The 9,368-nt window shown below is 44.0% G+C and overlaps 1 pseudogene; it reads left to right on the top strand.

The window, feature by feature from the left end:
* The first annotated feature begins 8,313 nt into the window (after positions 1–8,313).
* LOC116464206 (PDZ and LIM domain protein 1-like) lies at positions 8,314–8,825 on the top strand (annotated as a pseudogene).
* The last annotated feature ends 543 nt before the right edge of the window (positions 8,826–9,368 follow it).

Raw genomic sequence — 9,368 nt, 5'->3', positions numbered from 1 at the left:
CAATCTTCATAAACCTCATGCCCTGGGAGGCCTGACACGGGCAGGACAGGCTATCACCAATGCCAAAGCAGCAGTCACCATGTGGGCTGGGAGAGGACACGGCTGGCACTCCTGGCCTGAGAGATGCTCCCATCTGTCTGCATTCAGACAGAATTCTGGAGTGGCTTGTCTTTGTCTTGATCAGGACCATCTGGGGTCTTGCCGGCTGCTGCTGTCCTGAGGGATGGTTTGTGTTCTCCAGGAGAGCCCCACAACCTCAATGAGGGTGCCAACCCAGGTCCTGGGACACAGCCACCCTCCTCCTTCTCAAGCTTTAATGAGAAATGGGAAGGAGGTGGCCGGAGAACCATAGCCCATCTTCCAGGGTGCTAGGGGTGTCTGCTCGCAGTTCTGGTCTAGGGCAAAAAGAGAAAGGAAGGGAAAATCTCTCAGAAAGTAACGGAACCACAATGGGGCTGCCGGGGAGATGAGCAAACTGGGCTGGTGACATCCAGGGCGTTAGCAAAGAAAACAGCACCAGTGTACCGGCAGCCAGGGAGCCCAACCGCTCTCTTAGGGCCGCCCCCTCCCAGTCCCTCCCGAAGCCACCCTTGCCCTGCCCTGCCCCAAGAGCACACCCCGCGTCCCTCCCCCAGTCGTCTCCCCGCTCGGCTGCCGCCTCCCGCGGCTGCATCCCTAGTCAGTCCCTGAGACCGTCCAGAGGTCAGCCCCTGGGATCAGGCTTGCAGTGTTGGGCCGCCCTCCTTGCCAGATGCCGCCCTGGAGAGGGCGAGGGCGCAGAAAGAGCTGAGCGTCCCGGGTCCCTACGTGGCCGCATGCGTGGCCGCATTCCAGGAATAAGGAAACGAAAGGAGTAGGCATTTCTACCGTCTAAGGCACTTTGCATGAAATCCCGTGGCACTGGAAAAGTAGCTGAAACAAAAAGTAGCGCTGGCTTTTACGATGCAGATAAACGGATAAGTGGCGTAGGACGCAAGTAGGAGGGCCCCGTGCACACCAGGCGCAGCCGAGCAGGGATTTGCCTGCGCCTCCCAGCGCACAGGGCGGTCGCCGTGTCCCAGGGAAGCCCCCTGGCCTCGCGCTGCAAACTCAGGCAGCCTCTGCTCCTGCCTTAAGGCTCTGAGGGCACGTGCTCCTCCGGGGAGGCACAGCTTCCTCCTATTTCCCACTTCCTCATCCGGCCCTTAATTCACTAAAGACTAACGGGGAACGATGTTCATTACCAAAGTGGGTGCTCCCCCTAGCGTAGCACAGAACGCGGCGCTGTTCTCACTGTTGAATTGGAATGATAATATTTTTAGTATCAAAAATTAATTCTAGAAATCTATTTCAGTTCATTTTCCAGAGAACAAGGGTAGCAAAAATAGTATAGGTTTGTTTCTTAATTTCCTTATGACACACATCACTGGTTCATGTGATAACGTGTGGATTCTCACCTGGAAGACACACGAGGAATAAAATCACCCATATTTTAAACTCTATCTCAAGTCTCTCAACATTTCAGCCTGTGCTCATTCACGCACTACAGAATGATGAATATTCAGAGGAAATTTTGCAGAACAATTAAAATTGCAAAATCGGAGCTGGGCGCGGTGGCTCACGCCTGTATTCCCAGCAGCACTTTGGGAGGCCGAGGTGGGAGTATCGCTTGACCCCGGGAGTTCAAGACCAGCCTGGGCAATATAGTGAGCCATCATCTCTAAAAAGTTAAAAATAAAAACAAAAAATTGCAAAATTACCTAAAATGAAATGCATACAATGAAATGCACACAATTATTATGCAAATTAGTTAATATTAACAACATGACATGAGCCACAGATTTACATTAAAATAGTCTAGTTGACAATAACTTGAATGTTTAAGTAAAGTCCTCTTTATCTCTAAATAATATATTTACAGTCTGCCATTATATGCATCACTTAAAATTTAGATGAGGATATTAATCAATATTGACAACTTCTTCAGAAATATCAAGGAATAATAATGATTTTACTTTTTGGTTTCATTTTATTTTTGACATAAGATCTTGTTCTGTTGCCCAGGCTGGAGTACAGCGGCAGGATCATGGCTCACTACAGCCTCTGCCTCCTGGGCTTAAGCAGTCCTCCTTCAGCCTCCTGCGTAACTGGGACCACAGACGCGCACCACCAGGCCCAGATAATTTTTTGTTTTTTATTTTTTGGTAGAGACAGAGTCTCATTATGTTGTCTAAGCTAGTCTTGAACTTCTGGGCTCAAGCAATCCTCTCGCCTCAGCCTCCCAAAATGCTGGGATTACAGGCATTAGTCACCATGCCCAGCAAAAAGATTTTATTATGTGGAAATAAAAGGACATGAAAATATAACTTGAAATAACCCATTTCCTTGCAAATGTTTTATTTTTCCACCACTTAATCAAACAGTGCCAACACTAGACACTGTCACATTATTTGTTGAACAAACAGTATCTCAAATAACTTCATATAAATACTACGGGGAAGCTTAGCATTTTATTAAAATGTTGTTTAAATTTCATATTTTATCAAAGTCTAACATATTAGTAATAATATATTCTTTTTATTCAAATTTAAAGTTCTATTCAACGATAGCAATTTATAATTTTATATTAATAAAATGTCATTCATACAGTTTAATAATTATTTTATAACTTAGCATTAATGAAATCAGCACAGATGGTATAATGTTCATGATATTTTAATTTATAGGTTTAACATACACATACATAATTCAACATTAATGGCTTCCTTAATTACTCTACCATTAATATTGTAATTTTATATTATCATTTAGGGTTGCCCTTCTATTTTAATATTAGATGTTTTAGCATCCATCAGTTCTATCAAGTTCTTCTCACTGGTTCTTCTTTGAATTCCAGACATGGCCACAATCGTCTCTTCTAAAATTCTAAAATCTGAGGGCTCTCGCTGGCTGGGTGCTGCTGGAGGAACTGTAACTTGGTTGTCACCTCAACCGTATTTTATTTTAAATGTTTTAATTGAAAGACATTTTTAAAAATGTGGAAATCCCTGAGAATATTCACTTCTTTAAATACAATGGGAATAGGTATGGATGAAGTCTGTTTCTCCTCATTTGATCCAGGGGTGCTTCTCAGAACTCTTCCAAGTGCCAGATCCTGGGCCACTGGCAGCTTGGCCCCGGTGGCAGTTCAGTTACCCCATCACAGCTGGGGCACCAGGGGAGCCCCACAGGTGGGCGAAAATTACCGTAGATTAAAACCTAGGCAGTTTAACACAAGCAGCCAGCACCAACATCGTGGCACTTGATCTTCCGACTTCCTGCACTTCCAATTCTATGTCTCATCACATTCTCCTCTGGCCTCTCAGCCCCCAGCACACAGGCTTCAGCCTCTGTTTCTGCTGAAGCCCTTTCTTCATACACCCTAGAACATAGAACACAGGACAGAGAGAGAGACTTTAGTAGGAATATTGACATTTAAAAACTTATCAGAGATATGAAAAATCAACTACATGAAGTATGGCGGTATATTAAGGCTTTGTGAATAAAAACACAATAAAGGGTGGGTGTGTAAAGCTATTTTCCAATCATCCTTCCAAACCAAGGCTTTTGAGGGAACAAGTCCTCCCAGCAGGTGGCAGGATGGGCCCAGCAGTGTCTCCAGCCCATTGCTGTCCTGAGTTAGGAAAGGCTGAATTCTATTTTACATGCAAAAGAAAACATTTATTTAATTAAAGATTCAAGCTACAATACAGTTCTTCATAAAACACTAAAATATTTTGATTATCGATATTTTTCTGTTGCTTTTTCTCACAAAACACGATTTGCCTTTGTGAAACCTGAAGTTTCCTATTCTATCGATGAGAAGGGGTATCAAATGGATAGTCCATCCCATGTATCTAACATCAACTACAAAATGTCTCCCTTTTTCCTAATTTTGCCTTTTTTTCCCTTTGTCATTCTTGAGTCTCTGTTAGTGCACTGCAGAAGTGAAGACGTGTACTTAAAGAAATGCCAACATCTGCTGAAGATCAGATTAGATTCCATATTTTGTATTTTAGTTGATGTAATGATGACTTTAGTTATGATGACTTTAGTTGATGTAATGATTCTAATGAACAGGAAGTATTTTGTTTCCCATTTTAAAAGATACCATTAAATCATGCTGAATATTTTTCAATTTATTACGGATGTGTATTCAAGGGGTTGCCATTTCACCTGCTTCAGTCTTCCCTCTAAACCAATCCGAAGACATACCTAGGCTGAATTCATTCATATCACATGAAAATTCATCACATGATGTCCTACTAGGTCAAAAAGTATAAAAACTGACATTATGGAGAAAGACTTCATTGCAACCAGGACAGAAAGACACTAAGGCACACAGTGCTCAGAGCGGCGTGCTGACAAGATCTCTGGTGGGAAGCCATTGCCTGGACACCTGCTGGGCTTTGTCCCGGACACCATTCATTCACTTGAGCATGTTTGGTACCCAGGGTTCCTTCAGGTACATCAGTATTCAGTGGCATGCTCAGAAGTCAGATGACTCTCATGTCAGGGGTGCAAAGTCAGACTCAACTTGCTTTGGGAAGTCCACTGGGGTGCAGGCTGTGTCAGGAAGCTTCCTGGCAGGGAAAAATCAACAGCATCAGCTAGGATGGAAGTACATCAACTGATGATGACCCTGCATATGTGGCTTTATTAACGATGCATCTGCCAGTCTCCAAAACAGTGCAGATTCAATGCAATCCAGGAGGAAATTCACTCACGTGACCAGGCAAAATGCAACTAACAATTCACGGTGCTTTTCGGTTGTGGAGACCTTTCTCTGGGCTACTGTTTCCCAAAGGAAAGCTGTGTCTTCAGAAACAAATAAACTGATCAAGAGATACTTTCAAATGTTTCATGTAGAATTGTTTCTAATCTTCTAGCTACAGGATACTTCATTACCCAGAGAATGCACCACTCTCCTGCCTGTGCGTGGGGCTCATCCGCTCCCAAGCCATCCAGGGCCTCTGGGTGCTATAATTCAGAGGGTCTCTGAAAGAGCACGAGGGAGACTGTTGACATGAATGTTTTTCTCTGTTGGCTACACCTGTTTTACAGGGAGTTCTATGTGTCATTCAAATAGCTTCATATATTAAACTTCAGGACATTCCAAGTCTCATGCGAATCTCGCAGAGGAAATTTTCCAAGGGTTTTAGGCCCTCCTCTCCCATTTGGGAGGTTTTGTTGATTTCTAACTGCAGAATGAGGTGCTGGAAGATGCCAGGTTCTGGTTCCCATGGCCATAACAGAGTTGGATGACAGGGGTGACCACAGAGATACAGTCCTGAAAGCGTTGCACAATAAGAATGCAGAGTGTCTACTCAGGGTAGAGGGTGGCTACAGAAACATGCTCAGCTTGTCATGGTGGGTACAGTGGGCATGGGAAGGGGGCACAGGAAGCTCAGCTGGTGTCTTCAGGGGCACCCCCAACCTCCGCCATGATACCAAAAGAAGATGTAACTGACCACTGGGAGGAGGGCCCCACATGGTCCTGCTGTGTCCTCTTCGATCTGCTTGGCACTTTTGCTGTTGCAGAGCTCCTCTGAAGCAGGGTGCCATGCAGCAGCAGCACTGAGGACTGTGTCCACAGTAACAGGCTCTCAGATGTGTGTGAGGCATCTCGTGCAAGGTCAACGGCAGGCCCAGTGCTGTTACATGAGCAACTACTTTTTACAATTATTTTAAAACAATATATGGCAACATTGGGAAGCTGCTTTCCTTTAAAATGGTTCAATGTTTTTAGTTTGGACAAGATATGACTAAATTAATTTTCACATGATTGTGCTCAGGCACAAGCTCATGCATGAGGCATGACCAAAAATAGTTCTGGAAAGATAAGGCCAGTCTACAAGCCAAGGGCGCACATATGATGGAGGGCACCTACAGACGGTGGGGACACAGGAGGAGCATGCTGAGAAACCCTGTGAACTGACCTTCCCACTGCCAAGGTCACAGCCTCCACCACTGCAGCTCTGACTCACAGTTTACATTGCTGAAGTCAAATAAAATATAGAGATGAATCTCTAAACTTAGCACTAATTATTTAGGAGGCAAGAATGGCAAAGTGGGGCATACTCACAGATCGGGTGGTCTTCAGTATGTTCCAAGAACACAGAGAAAGTTGAGAGTTTTTATTTTAAAATTCATATGGAACCAAAAAGAGCCTGAATAGCCCAGGGGCAATCCTAAGCAGAAAGAACAAAGATGGAGGCATCACACTACCTGACTTCAAACTGTATTACAGGGCTGCAGTAATCAAAACAGCATGGTACTGGGACAAAAACAGGCACATAGACAAATGGAACAGAATAGAGAACCCAGAAATAAGGCCACATACCTACAAGTATCTGATCTTTGACAAACCTGACAAAAACAAGCACTGGGGAAAGGATTCTCTAGTCAATAAATGGTGCTAGGATAGCTGGCTAGCCATATGCAGAAGATTGAAACTGGACCCCTTCTTCTCACCATATACAAAAATTAAGATGGATTAAAGCAGAGGTCCCCAACCCCTGGGCAATGGACTGGTATCAGTCTGTGGCTTGTTAGGAACCAGGCCGCACAGCAGGAGGTGAGTGGCTGGTAAGCAAGCATTACCACCTGAGCTCCACCTCCTGTCAGATCAGCGTCAGCATTAGATTCTCATAAGAGCACGAACCCTATTGTGAACTGCACATGTGAGGGATCTAGGTTGTGCACTCCTTTTGAGAATCTAACTAATACCTGATGATCTGAAGTGGAACAGTTTCATTCCGAAACCATCCCCCTGCCTACTGCTCTCTGTGGGAACATTGTCTTCCACAGAGTCAGTCCCTGGTGCCAAAAAGGTTGTGGACTGCTGGATTAAAGACTAAAATGTAAAACCCAAAACTGTAAAAACCCTGGAAGACAACCTAGGCAATACCATCCTGGACATAGAAACGGACAAAAATTTCATGATGAAGACACCAAAAGCAATTGCAACAAAAGCAAAATTTGACAGATGGAATCTAATTAAACTTAAGAGCCTCTGCAGAGCAAAAGAAACCGTCAACAAAGTAAACAGAAAACCTACAGAATGGGAGAAAATATTTGCAAACTATGCATCTGACAAAGACCTAATATTCAGCATCTTTACGGAACTTAAAGAAATTTACAAGAGAAAAACAACCCCATTAAAAACTGGGCAAAGGACATGAAGAGACACTTTTCAAAAGAAGACATACATATGGCCAACAAGCACATGAAAAAAAAAAATCAATATCACAGATCATTAGAGGAACACAAATCAAAACCGCAATGAGATATCCTCTCACACAAGTCAGAATGGTTATTATTAAAAAGTCACAAAATAACAGATGCTGGAGAAAAGGGAACCCTTGTACACTGTTGGGGGGAGTGGAAATTAGTTCAACCATTGTGGAAAGCAGTGTGGCAATTCCTCAAAGAGCTAAAAACAGAACTACCATCTGACTCAGCAATCCCATTTGGGGTTTATATACCCAGAGGAATATAAATCATTGTACTGTAAAAACACATGCACACAAATATTCATTGCAGCACTCTTCACAATAGCAAAGACATGGAATCAACTTAAATGACCATCAATGACAGATTAGATAAAGAACATGTGGCATATATACACCATGGAATACTATGCAGCCATGAAAAATGAGATCATCTTTTTCAGGAACATGGATGGAGTGGAAGGCCATTATCCTTAGCAAACTAAGGCAGAAACAGAAAACCAGATACCACATGTTCTCACTTATAAGTGGGAGCTAAATGATCACAACACATGGACACATAGAGGGGAACAACACACAATGGGGCTTACTTGAGGGTGGAGAGTGGGAGGAGGGAGAAGAGCAGAAAAGATAACTAGTGGGTACTGGGTTTAATACCTGGGTGATGAAAAAAATCTGTACAACAAACGCCCATGACACGAGTTCACCTATGTAAACTGATAACAAACCTGCACCTGCACCTTCAAACCTAAAATAAAAGTTTTTTTAAAAAAAAGAAAGGTGAGAGTTTTATTAGAGAAATGTTTGTTAGGTATTGCTTGGAAAGAAAGCACATTGGCTCTGGAGAAGCTTCTGTGAGCTGGTGAGCTCTGACTGGTGAGTGACAGCTGGAGGTAAGGTTGGTCTTCGAGTCAGGGCAGTGTGTTTGAGGAAATATGAGCTTAAACTGGTCCTCGGGTTACAGCGGGCCTTTTCAGCAGCTAGGCTAGCGGAAAATTCAATTTTCAGAGCAGGTTCTCTTGGTATGACCAGTGCTCTTGTCCTGCAAGCCTGTCCCCATGCCATGACCACCCAGTAGACAGTCCCTCAAGGCCCGGGAGCATGGGGCTTCTGCGTCATGGGCAGCAAGGACTTCAAGCATCCTCTCCATTTCTGGGTCACCCCCAGAAGCAAGGCTGCTGTAGTTAATTTGTGTATTGGAGATGTAATCACAGCCATGAACCGGGGAAACACCAGCCACAGGGCACACTGGGAAGCTCAGAACAAAATCAAAAACTGCACAGATGACATGACTCTCATGGGAGCCAGATCTGAACATAAAATCTGGTCTCTGGTGACAGAGGAAGAGGAACATCATCCATACAAGATGAACTTAGCCTCTGCACCCCAGGAGGTCCTGCACATAGGAAGGGCCCATGTCCAAAGCGCCATGCCCTTCACCACCTCACCGGCCTCCAGCACTGCTGCCAGGGTTATCACGAGTCAGTGCAACCACCCGGCTGGCCTCTGCTCCATCAAAAAATCTCCAGCTTTATCCACGCCTTGCAGTCAAAGACACTGCCAGGGGCAGGGTAGCTACAGCCCCTCAGAGCAGTCTCAGCCTCCAAGCAGTTTCTCATTGACAAAGAACCTGAAGTTTACAAGACAATTCCAGAGAAACAGGAGTTAACGCAGATATTGTGCTTTCCACAAATTGAAGGTTTGTGGTAATCATGCATCAAGCAAATCCGTCGTTGTTTTTCCAACAGCATGTGCTCACTTCCTGCCTCTGTGTCACACTCTGGTAATTTTCACAATATTTAAAACTTTTTCATTATTGTTATTTCTGTTATGGTGATCTGTGATCAGTGATCTTTCATGTTCCTATTGTAATTGTTTTGAGGCATGAACCACATCCATATAAGATGGCAAATTTAATCAATAAATGTTGTGTGTGTTGACTGCTCCGTCAATCACCATTCCCCGTCTCTCTCCCTCTCCTCGGGCCTCCCTATTCCCTGAGATGCAGCAATATTGAAATTAGGCCAGTTAATAACCCTACAATGACCTCTAAGTGATCAGGGGAAAGGAAGAGTCACACAGCTCTCACTTTAAATCAAAAGCTAGGAATGATTAAGC

The sequence above is a fragment of the Hylobates moloch genome, unplaced genomic scaffold (genome assembly GCF_009828535.3).
Source record: "Hylobates moloch isolate HMO894 unplaced genomic scaffold, HMol_V3 SCAFFOLD_276, whole genome shotgun sequence".
NCBI lineage: Eukaryota > Metazoa > Chordata > Mammalia > Primates > Hylobatidae > Hylobates > Hylobates moloch.
This window is presented reverse-complemented; position numbering and strand designations above follow the sequence as displayed.